The following is a 12,422-nucleotide window of genomic DNA, read 5'->3' on the forward strand; positions in this document are numbered from 1 at the left end:
TCAACACAGTTTAATGATACAGATTAATTCAATTTAAGAAATTCATTTACCTGAAATTCTAGAAATCTTAAACTGCTGTTACCTTAAATGTGGTAGTTACGGTGGTAAAATATTTCCTTATACAAAATTTTCTAATAGTAGAAACCTTTGCCACTTGCATAAATAGATCGAGGTTTTATAATGATTAAAATTGTATCTTAAAGCATTCATATCGTAATCAAATATAAAAATTATATATTTATTGATACCTATTTGTATCAAAAAATCTATCCTAATAATGCTTTTCAAAGCACTCCAACCCCTTCCAGCTTATCCACCCCACCCGCAGATTCGAGCCCATCGGAGAAGAACGACACTCATCCCTGCAGCTCCACCAATCTCCACCCCTTGCACCCCGCAGGCATTTTCAGGGGGGGGAGGTGTTGCCTCCACCCGTGACTGACCTCGAAGAGCATCGCGATCGGAAGTGCCCAGATGAGCAGCAATTCCAATCTGCCAGGCGGATTTCGCTCCTTTTTTTATTTCAGCCGAGATAATGGACAAGAGGCGGGGGTGGGTTGAAGTGGAGGGGTGGATGGGGATGGAATAAAAAGAGTGAAGGGAAGGACCGCTTTTGAAACTATGCTCTGCAGGAGGAGAAAGGGGAAAAAATTCGCGGGGTGGAAAGGGTTAGGTGTAGGGGAAGGGAAGTGTGGGCAACCCCACTTTTTCCGCCCTATCTGCCATTAATTCGTCCTCTCCTTGCTTCCCACCCGCTGCCTCTCCTAAATTGGCATGCCCTCTGTCCTCAATCTCTCCCCCACACCAACCAACCGTATTACTCCCAACCCTTTCCTCCACTGCTCGCATCCGATATATTCCTCCACCGCACATATCCACTTCCTTCCAACCGATGAGACTCCTGCCCTCTTAAAAATACTAAAACTGCCCCTCAAGCACTTAGGACCGTACTCTAGAATGCCACCTATACCTAGATTCTGATCTGAATTCTTCCAAAACATCTCAACGATCATTTGGCTGGAGGAGGAATCTAATGTATTCACGGAGGAGAAAAATTGTGTAACGAAATTTAAACCTTGGATAGCTGATGCCAAGTGAAACGAGGACGGGCTCCCGGGGTTAATCTGCCGAGGGCCGGACCTGTAAGTCTTCACTTTTCACCCGCACATCTCGGAAGGGGAAGGACAGTGGAAGGAAAAAGGATAGGTGGCGCCGCCGCGATAGGAGCCCATCGACGCCTCCAGGGAGAGGATGGGGAAATCCTAACGCCAGCACTAGGGCGACGCGACGTGGGCCACCACTACTGAAACTATAACTTAACATTTCTACTGGAAGGAAAGATTTCCCATGAAAAAGAGAAACCCAACGATTTTCCGTGCATGGATAGTCGATGCCAGTCGGAACCAAAATTACTGATGATGTTATGTTCGAAAACGCGCCATTTTTAAAGTACAGAAACTTTGATCCAAGCGCTCCGATTTGGCGCGAGTTTGCCATGTTGTCGGATACTCTGGACAAAGGCAAAGACAAATGCAGGCAAAGAATACGAAGTCATGAGTTGTTCAGAGCATCCGGTAACAAGGTAAACTCCCGGCCAATCGGATCGTTTTGCTCAAAGTGCCTGTAGTTTAAAAATGCTACGTTTCCGACCTAAATATCATTTGGCGTACAGACAGTGTTACCCAGATGTTAAGCGAATTAGGCTGGGAGCCGCTGGAGACTCGGAGGGTGCGCGCTAAGCTTAAATTGCTTGAATAATTGAGAATTGATATCTTTAAGAGCTACACATAAAACATAATATTAGAGTCACACTATATTTCCAGGTCCGATATAAGCGATAAATTAAGAGAGATGTTTTGCTGAATGGATAGATACGGGAATTCGTTTTTCCCCCGCACCGTAATGTACTTTAATAAACGCTAGTCCCAACTTCGTTGGAGCAATTCATTTTTTTAGCTGTAAACGGTTGGTGTCCTAACACTCCCTGCCACACGCCGTTTAGGCGGCTTGCAGGGTATTATTTAGATGTAGATTGGTAAGTTAGTGAAGTCCGTAAGAGCTAGTAATGGACTAGCATCAGCTATCCAGGACATAAGTTTCGTGACATTATCTGAGTTTGAACGGATTCGGGCGACTTGACAGCATTTTGGTCGTTCGTATACAAATTTTCTTTGCTAAAAAAATCGGTATCTAGTGAGAGCGCTCTGAGGAGCTGGATAAGGTGAGGCACGATATCGGTCGGCAAGGCAAATATGACTCCACTGGACGATTCATGGTTAAGTGTAGCCTTACTCCACCGTAGGTCGTCAGAATGAGGGCTCTTCGCCCATTTCTTCGTCAAGAACGTGGAATGGGAAATGACTCACTAGCAGCCGACCGATTTTGGCCGCGTACGACAGCTGCTTGTCAGGGTTCTCATCCTGACTACAACTCCGCTTGGTTGTCACGCTGGTTTTACGAGGCTTTACTCGTGTCCAATTACTCTTAAAGACTATACTTCATAATTGAAAAGTTTGAGACAGCAATTTTCAATGTGTCTGCCCCTGCACCCTTGACCTCTTAAGCACTCAATTCAAGGAATATATCACCCTCAAGCTATTAAACATTGCTAACCAATAAGTAGTACTAAATAGATAATAGCAAATTAAATGGAATAGACTTGAGTTAGGAATTAATCTACCTATTAAATTCGCAAATCTAAGACAACGAAAATATAAATCATTTGAAATGCTTACCTGATGCTAGCAGTATTTCCCACGAAATGGTTGTCATCATACATCAAACAACGCAGTAGAAGATCGGAAACCATGATCATATGTACTATTTAACACGTAAGCCTTAGAGAGATGTATATAAGGATTAATTACACGAATGCTAAAAAAGGAATTCCATACAAAAATAAATATTTTCCCTCTAATTGACTTAATATTTTTGGAATATTTTAATATTATTGTTTCATTCCTTTATTTCCGATTTTTAAGTAAAAATCGATTCGGCCCGATCGACAATCCCTGAGTCGCACCCTTAACCTTTTTCTGCTCCCCAAAATCCCAACTCTCACCCGATATCTCCGGCTGAATCCTAGAAATCTCATTCTCCGGCTACGAAAGAGTAAAAAAAAGGTCCTCTTAACTCAGTCCCCACCCCTCTCTCTTCGGGACGAAATCATCCCCCCTTTCCAACCCCACTTCTCTTCTTCAACTTTCCCCGGCCCATGACTAATAGGCTGATCGCCGGGCACTCGAACCAATCTCGGTGACATCAGATTCCCAGGAATGTGGGGAGGAGCTGGATGCTGGTGTCAAAGAGAGTGTATGGGGAAGTATTAGAGAGAGAAGAGAAAAATAGAAAAAAGGGGTAATTTTATTATTACATAATTCATCCGAGAGACTCAATTAACGGTAGTAATACAGGAATATGTATAGGACTTGTCACGATAGGTAGATAAGGAATGTCAAAAAATAGAAAGAACTAGAATTAAAAAATTGAAGTCGGGTAAATGAAATGAAATACTTTGGTATATTTCACCAATTTATTTTAATACCTTATTATTATAATTAATCCTCCACCAATGTGTTCCTGAGGATGACGCTGCTGTGTCGAAACTAGTTGTATCTTCAAATAAATTGGTGGAGTACCTACAACAAAGTTTTAATATTTCATTAATGTGAAATGAACTTCCACAAAGTTGAGCCTAAGACGATATAGATAATCAAGAATCAAGGTCAACTATTATCTGACACTTTAAAAACACTCAACAGTGAGAAGTTCTCGCAATTTAGTCTCAAGTACAGCTAAGCTCTCTTCTTTTTTAATACATGCAGATAGGTTGTATACAATTTCATTCTAGACCTTGGGCCATTGTATAGATGCAATAGATAGATTCTGTCAACCATTTGACCAATGAATAACTTTTAATACCGATGTAGTTATTTTCTGACGTCTTTTTCTTCTTCTAATTCACAGGGAATCGGATTATTGTGGTGGTTAGAGAGCTACCTTCCCACCTAGTTGGATCGTGTTCGGAATCCCAGCAGTTTTTTGTAGGTACTGTTCGATCCCTGCTTGACTTATTAGCAGAAAGAAACGCTAGTAGAGCATTCCGTGGTCCGCTTGGCGCCTTTCGTCAAGGCCACGCTAACATCAACGTCGGGTTTCTCTCTACCCTTCCTTCCCTACTCTTGCCTCGTCACGCAAATAATCTCTGCTGTCAATCCTCTCCTGTAAATACAATAACATAGCAGCTAATCCCTATCTTTCATTCGAGGCCGTCCCAGGCCATTTTTGCTACTTATTCATCCTCCAACGACTGTTTTCATTAACGTTTTTTCATAACTTTTTTTTCGTCTATGAGTCTATATATAGTAACAGCCCTTGAAACTAGTGGTGGCTGTTAAATGCACACTAATAAAAACTCACTCAGGTCTTCAAAAAGAAGGCTGCTTCGAATATATAACAGCCGAGATCATCTCTGACTCTGCAAAAATAGCGTTAGTTTCACACATTTACCACTATGGTTTTAGGAGGCGCTTCTTGTCACGAGGCAATTTCAGCCTTAGGGCATTATGTGCGAAATAAAGATGATCAATTTAAATCCGGCACCATTCTTCTACCACACTAGCTAAATCGAAGCAGGTTACAAGTAATTCAACGCTTAAATACCCCACTCTGATTCCCTGTCTGAATGATGTTTCCCCATTGATAAGAGTGTTTTCTTCGCCAGTTATAATCAAATAGTGGATGGCACAACTTCAAAGTTTTATATTTTGCAATAAGATTAATGTCAAGTTCAGGTAAGTTATGCCAAAAATGGCTTCACTTTCGTGGCTTTCACTATTTTGATAGTGAACTAGGGAGCAAGGAGTTGATTTCATGAAGAACTTGATCTCACCTACACAGATCAACAACGCAAAGTCTTGGTTAGTTTATGTGAGGAGAATCCACTACCATTTTGGCCATTAGTGAAAGAAAATTACATGCCCAAAACAAAGGGAATATTTATTTCGCTGAATTTCGCTTGCTCCATTTCACGAATTTTTAAGTTATGTCGAAGTTCAATGATTCATTTTCACATAAGTAATAATTAATAAAAACGATGCCTGGGATCGAATGAGTGACAGTGAAAGGGTGACACAAGTAGGTAAGTTTATCAATTTTCAAGTTCTCGAAATGTTCTTGAAATAATACCCAGCTCTCTGCAATATTCTAATTAACATATTTCTCTCCACCCTGAATAGCACACTGCAAAAAAAGAATAAATTCTATTCCTAGCGTCGTAAATGATGTGGTTATCGATTAAAACAGTGACAGCTAATATTAATTTTTATGTCTACCTTACCAGGATTAATTATGAGAAAAATTCTGATTAGATTCCTTTAAAATACCCCAGTAAAAACTAGTATTGCATATGTATTATCCACTATGACGATAGATAAAAGAGGTAACACATTTTAGGTATTCTCCGTCTGACTCTTAATTTCTTTGACTTATACCACTTCCGCACTTTCCCAAGGCGCTCAGACTTATTGACTGCATACTAAAGCGAGACAAACAAGAGTTAAACATTAGAAGAAAGGGAAAATTGCAAAGAGAACTTGGAGACCGCAATTCCTTAGTCAAAACGCGAGAGAAGGGAAGGAAATGAAGATATGAATTGAGGAGTGGCGGGGCGGTGCGATGGGAAAAATCGCCATTTGTCTCTGGTCGGGGGGACAACTTGAAAAAAAATAATGGAAAGAAACGTCCGACTCGTAAGAAAGTGTTTGCCTTTTGGACGCCCATAAATTACGCCCCAATGGCCGGGCCAGTGTTTCATTCCCCGTGTGCGATCCATCATTTCTCCGACTCGAGGTCCGAGACTGGAAAACCCTTTTCTGCTCACGCAATATGCGCCCGTGTGATTGTCATCGGCCGAGACGAACGGGCGGCGATTCTATAATTCTTTATCGCACTTCGGTCCCATAAACTTCTTAGCCCTTTGCACTCAAGAGTGGAAGAGAGATTGTATTTCCTGTTTCACGCTAACTTCCTCTTAGATCATCCCTATTCGTGTGAAATGCGTTTTTTAAGCCATAAAAATAAGCTGTCTAAATCAGCATGATTCAAAAGATGTAGATGAATTCAGTATTAAAATCTCATTCAACAGCCTTGGTTTCCTTATCTATTGTCTACTTAACCTAAACGAGGGCTTAGGGCCTCGCGCGTAGCAAATGCTGATTTACAGTAAGAATATGCTTCCAATAGAAGTAGGTGGATTGCGTGCAATTTGATTTCGCTAAGAATCACAGTGCTTTCCCATGAATTTCATGAAATTATGCCTATTAATATTACTGGAGGACCCAAAAATATGCAAGAAATCAATGCAGGTATTGACGCCTAAAATTTATGAGGCAAATCAGTAGTCTTGAAGGCCCACTGATTTTTAGGCCAGAATCTGAATAACTTCTCTTTGAATATGACTTTCAAAATTAATATTTTTCAAGATCAGCCTGGGGAAATTTGAATCCGTGCTCCACCGCAGACAAATACAATCGCCCACGCCACGTATAAATTATTCGTGGTCGGAATACTTGAAACCGGCCGTGGATTTTCGAAACAGAACGGCAATAAACGTACGAATTTCACGTTCGGCACCATTCTCACGGAATGATGAAGGAGCTCAAAAATATTACGCTTTTAAACGTTTGTTGTCCTTCCTTGGAAACAGCGAGGAGATCGAGGTATACTTTGAGAGGAGGAACAATTACACGAAAAAGATGATTTGCATCATAATCCATATACGGCCACTACCAATTGTTTTTATAATATTTACGTGGAGCTGCAGGAAGACGCGCTGATGCGTCACGCTTTAAATTATGACTGCCATATAAAAGTCACAGCAGGCTGGGGCGGGTGTGAGGTTAGGGACAGGGAAAGGCTTGATATGTATGGAGGATACTGAAAGGGAGATTTTCACGGCGCTGGTTTCGGAACATTGCATTCGGATCGGAAAAATATTGAGGCACGGGCAAAATTGAGTCATAATCATAAATATTGAGTGGCAATTGTTTTCGCCCGTGTTTCAGCGTGCACCCTCCATTTAACATTCATCGAATCGATTCCCCTCGCACCGTTATTGGCCCTTATATTTAATTCGTTTATTTATTACGCTCTATAATGAATGTCGGCACTGCGAGTCTTGATTACAATGCGCAATGACATGAAGGTGTTCCACGTTCATGGTGACATAAGTGCAATTATTTTGGAGATAAATTGCACCAATCGAAAGCTATGTTTCCCATTACTCACATTATGTTCATTTGTGAACTGTAAAATAAATAAATCCCAAGACATGTTGTATTTTTACTTTCATAGTAATGGATCCATGAAACTTTGAAAGCAACCTTTTTACAATGCAAAATCGAATAAAATTTCAAATAAAAATATAATTGCTTAAGTTTAAGCTAAATCAGCATACAGGTAGTCAATGACAACTGACTTCAAGTAAATTATAGATGAAACAAAACAGGTAACTGTCATCAAATACAAAAACAGAACAATGGGAGCCCAAATTCTCTCTCAGATGTGGAGAGTCGTTAATATTCTAGTCCGCTGCACTGAGGAATCAACCAGCAATGCATATTGAGTTACAAAAATACAGAGTTGAAAAAAAGCATCAAAATTATATCTTAAAGTATATAGCCGAGTAAAATCTTAAGAAAATGTTAGCTGTGTATTACTAAGGCATGATTAAGGCGAATTTAAGTCTAAATTAGAGGTTGATTATAAAATAAAAAATCTCTAGTGAATTATCTCGCTTTTGCGGGTCATCTTTAATTAGACACTTGTTACGAAGACATATTTTCCATGCTCTCAATAAATTGAGATTTCATTAAGTGTGACACGAAAGGAAATTGTCGTATTCTTTCATATCATATTTTAATCAAATTTCCCCAAACCATGCCTCAAATGCTATGGTAACATTTCACTGGTTTTCTTTGCCCATTACCGTTGGATGGGCTTAACGAAGAAGGCAGAGAGTCCTAGGAAGTTGGCTACGGATTTAATTTAAAACATCCATTAACAATGGCTGACATGCGGAACTAAGCCTCCGTCAATAAAGTATTGCATAAGTTGGCATTTGCGATCAACTCTAGGGAGTGGCATCCAGAAATTCTTCACATCACAGGACACACGTTCTTAATAATGATATAGGCTCTCTTCAACCCTTCACTCCAACATGTACATTTCACTTAAAAATTAGTATATTACACGCGCAGATACAAAAAGTATAATATTTAAGTAAAAGTTTACGATATTTTAAGATGTATAGCTTAAAAGTCATTTTTTAAGCGCTATTTACGCCGCATCCTTCTAATAATGTATAGATGTAATTATCGTCTTGCCAAACCTTCTACGAATTACGTCAATTTGTATGTTATCTCCGTGATTTCCGCCATAGTGGATTCCCACTTTGTCTCACCATAATCACGAAACCCTTACCTTCGGTATTTTTCACCAGTATGATTTTACTATAAGATAATTACGAATTAAATCAACACCTAAAATGTCATATAACAGATGATTAATTTTTTTTGAGGTATTAATCTTTAAATTGCGTTCCTAAACGATATAGCAGAATGCTCTAAAATAACTATAGGAGCGATATGAATGAGTCGTCTCCCGGTCGAAGAACTACATCAAAAGGCGATAGAAGTGAAGGTTTATCTTCAATAAAATATTGTAGGTAAAGATGGTGTGCCTATAATATTTAGGTACAAAAAAATGTAACGACATTAATAACGATTTGTGTTCCCATCCTTGAACAGTATACTCGCATTTCATTCTAACAATGTAATGAAAATCGTATCGATTCATCTTTCGGTCAACGAACTTCGTCAAAAAACGTTTGACGTCATTGAGTCCTTTTTTTTGGCATACCTATTCTTCTCCACCATCTTTTCCGTGATGACGATCTGCCGGTGAGACACCTAGCATTCGAACGGCCATACAGGCGCGGTGGAAGGGACAGAACTCTCTTTTGATATGTTTAATGGATAAATCCTACGTGATCGAGGGGTTGGTTCTTGAAAAATACACACACAAACTCGGACAGGTATAAACTAATAAAAACCTCCCGAATCCAACGGTCGCACTTGGCAAAACCGCCATCGATTTCTGCTCTCGAGCGCATTACGTCAGATTTATAGATTCGAGCACGCCGGCACTCGTTTCCAAATAAATTTTTTAATGCGCGGATGAAAAAAATGACAAAGGAAGTGGACTCGCACACGCGCTCCGGCTGTTATGTCTCACGGGCATTCCCGCCTCATGTGGACATTAAATGATTCCCTCCTTTTTCGTCGACAGAGAGACAAAAAAACAGATATCTATTCGGAAGCCCGTCTACGTGCAAAAAATGAAAAAAAAATAAAGCAAAAATTATTTCCATACACTCCAAACAATTCTTCTCTTCCTCTATCCCCAGATCTCAGTTCAAATCTCCAGTGTATCCATTCCGTGGACTCATTCGCTTGTCGCCGACGAAAAGTCCAGCAGCACATGGCAACCAGTCCACCCACCCAACACACCGCGTCGCTCCCCCAAATTCGTTTTCCATCCACAAGGGTTTATTGGCAAGGTATTTTTGAGAGGAGTTCCAGATTCGATTTTCTTCACATTAGGAGAGGTATCTCATCCCTATCATTCTGATAAAATACCATTTTTCCCCTGCACAACGTTTTCCTCGCCATTTTCACCCCCTAACGACGAGATGAAATAAAGAAAATGGAATTACAGTATGGTTTGAAAGGATTCCCTGTCACTTGCTTGGAAATTATTTTTGAATGAGGGACTCTTACCCGTAATTATCAGTAAAGACCGTTTGATTAACCAATTCGTTATCGTCGGAAAAGTTATGGATAGTTGAAATCCTTGCGTTTCGATCCTATTTCTCTCCTTAAGGTTTCACTCTGGGAATGCAAATTTTGCAAAAAAAAACTTCCGGTTGCTCAAAATATATGTGAAATTACGAAATATGTAAATGAGAAAGCAAAAATTACAATGTAATTGAGCGGCGTCAGTTATGCAATTTTTTGCTTCGATAACTTTCACGTAGATATTTTGTTATGTAATCGATGAACAAAGTGAACAAAAGAATCTTCTTAAGTAATCCAAAGTACAACGAATGTACTCCAGATGTATAGTACGCGGTGATGCTGGTATGAAACTGAGAAACATGACAAAAATTTCGTCAAAGTGCAGGGGAGGTGATTTTCTTTGTCATGATTTTTACAATTTTTTATTGCGGCGTTAAAAGTACGGGGCATGAAGTAGGAATGGGGCATAGGTAGCAGGTGCGAAGTATTTAAATCTCCGGTTATCACAAATTGTATTTCACTTTCAATTAATACTGTCTATTATGAAGAATTATTAACTCGTAAAAATACGTCGTATTCGCCTGGACAACGTTCAGCTTCAGAGTTAAATAAGTAGCCGCATCATACAAATTGTTCTCCTGAAATCAAGAGAAGAAAGGAGTTTATTTCTCCCTTAGAGGATGGGGCTCACAAAAGAGCAATTTCAAATACAATTAACAAACTTCCCGGTAAAATTGAAATTGAACCCATAAACACTTCGAATTATATTTCTAACCTTTAGCTTCTCAGACATCCTATCACTTATGGCACCAATGCTTCGCCTCCTTCCAGACTATATGGCGCCCTCTTAGGTACACTCCATGAATGGAGGCACCACTGCAGCCCTCGCTAAACCCATACGACAGTCTTTTATACCCAAATAGCAAAAACGTTTAAAAACAGCGGTAAAAATAGACTGTGAACAGAGAAGTTTATTAGAGGAAGAGGAAAACGGACGTTATATCGCAAATCTTGGGTAGATGACAGGGAAATTTAATCGGTCTAATCATGAGATAGTATGGTCCGAGTAAACTTATCGTTGTACAGGTGGATGGGAAGATCGGCACACATGGGTCACTGATATGATGCATAGAGAATTTGATGAAGGAAGTAAAGCAGCATAATTATACTGGTGTTAAAAATTATCCAATGGAAGTATTGAATGGAGAGCTGCGCCTAACCAATCTAACCTAAGTATTGATGACATCGCATACTACTCTCCTCATTTCCAGACCAGCAGTAGTGCCCGCTGATACTCCACCAGGTAGAGGGGCCAACTCCATCCCAGTCCGGCACCTGCCCCTGCATACCATTCATGCATACTCCATCCGCTCGCATGGATGCACGCATACATATGCCCGAGGACGTCTGAATCCGACGCCGGTAGCCGTACAGAATCGCACTCGCGTTATATGCGAAGTCGGATAAAACGTGCCATCCCATCCCATTAGAAAAAATGGGCGCTCCGCCGTGCCGAAACATTTTTCCCCAGAGAGAGAGAAGCACTGCCGGGGAATGATGTGGGGTTGAGGTCCATGAATGCAATACCGCGCTACCACTCCGCGACGCTGCAAGATACGAAACCATTATGTGTCTGACCATAGGAGATAGGAGATTTTCAATCACCAGTTAGAGGATAGAGGGGAGGGTTACTGTGATTGGAGAGAAATGATTTACGGTTGCTGGCGTCAGGAAAAAGAAAAATTTGAATGCCAACTTTCCATTTTGATAATGGGAATTTTCATTGAAAATATTTACCACGTGGAGGTTCGGATTTGTGTGGTGGCTAGAGTAAATAGTCTTCCGCCCCTTGGGTCTGGGTTCAAGTTCCAGCAGTAGTGGCGAGACTCCAGCTCGTACCATTTCCTCTGAAGTGGTTTGTGAGGGGCAAAACAGGTCTAGCAACACTGTCCGTCGGCTTTTGCTAAGAGGACGTTTAACTCCCACTCCAATATTGTCTTATTTCTCAGCGAAATACTTGTTCAAAAAACTCCGCTTTCCACCAAAAAAACGTTGTACAAAATTAGAAAAGGTGAATTCATAAAGGTGAAAAGTGTTGATTTTAGTTTTTAGGGGACTTCTGATCAAATTTGGTCGGAACCGAGGGATTTTGCGTTTCTACCGAGGTTGAGTGAACGGGGTGCAAACCAAAAGTGAATAGCAAACTGCTGCTTTAGTAATTGCATATTAAATACATAAAAGCAATACTTTGGTATGCTCTTCCCGTAGAAATACAACGGGTACCTCTCTTAATTGTTTTGCACATGTAATTCGGAAGCCCATCGAGTGGATGCGATGCGTCTTTTAAAGAGCAGGCTAATGTCGTCGCCAGGTTTCCTCCTATTTTTCCCTTTCATACCATTTCTTTCGGTGCGTATGATCTAAGCTGAATATTCCTTCTTCCAAATTGGAACGTGACAGTTTACCACCATTTATTACGTAAGACTGGCAAAGTTGGTGTGTAAAGATGATGCTACTTTATTTTAGAGGAGTGATCATTAAATATTTGATCTAAAAAAAACGTTT

This window comes from Ischnura elegans, chromosome 9, assembly GCF_921293095.1.
Source record: "Ischnura elegans chromosome 9, ioIscEleg1.1, whole genome shotgun sequence".
Lineage (NCBI taxonomy): Eukaryota > Metazoa > Arthropoda > Insecta > Odonata > Coenagrionidae > Ischnura > Ischnura elegans.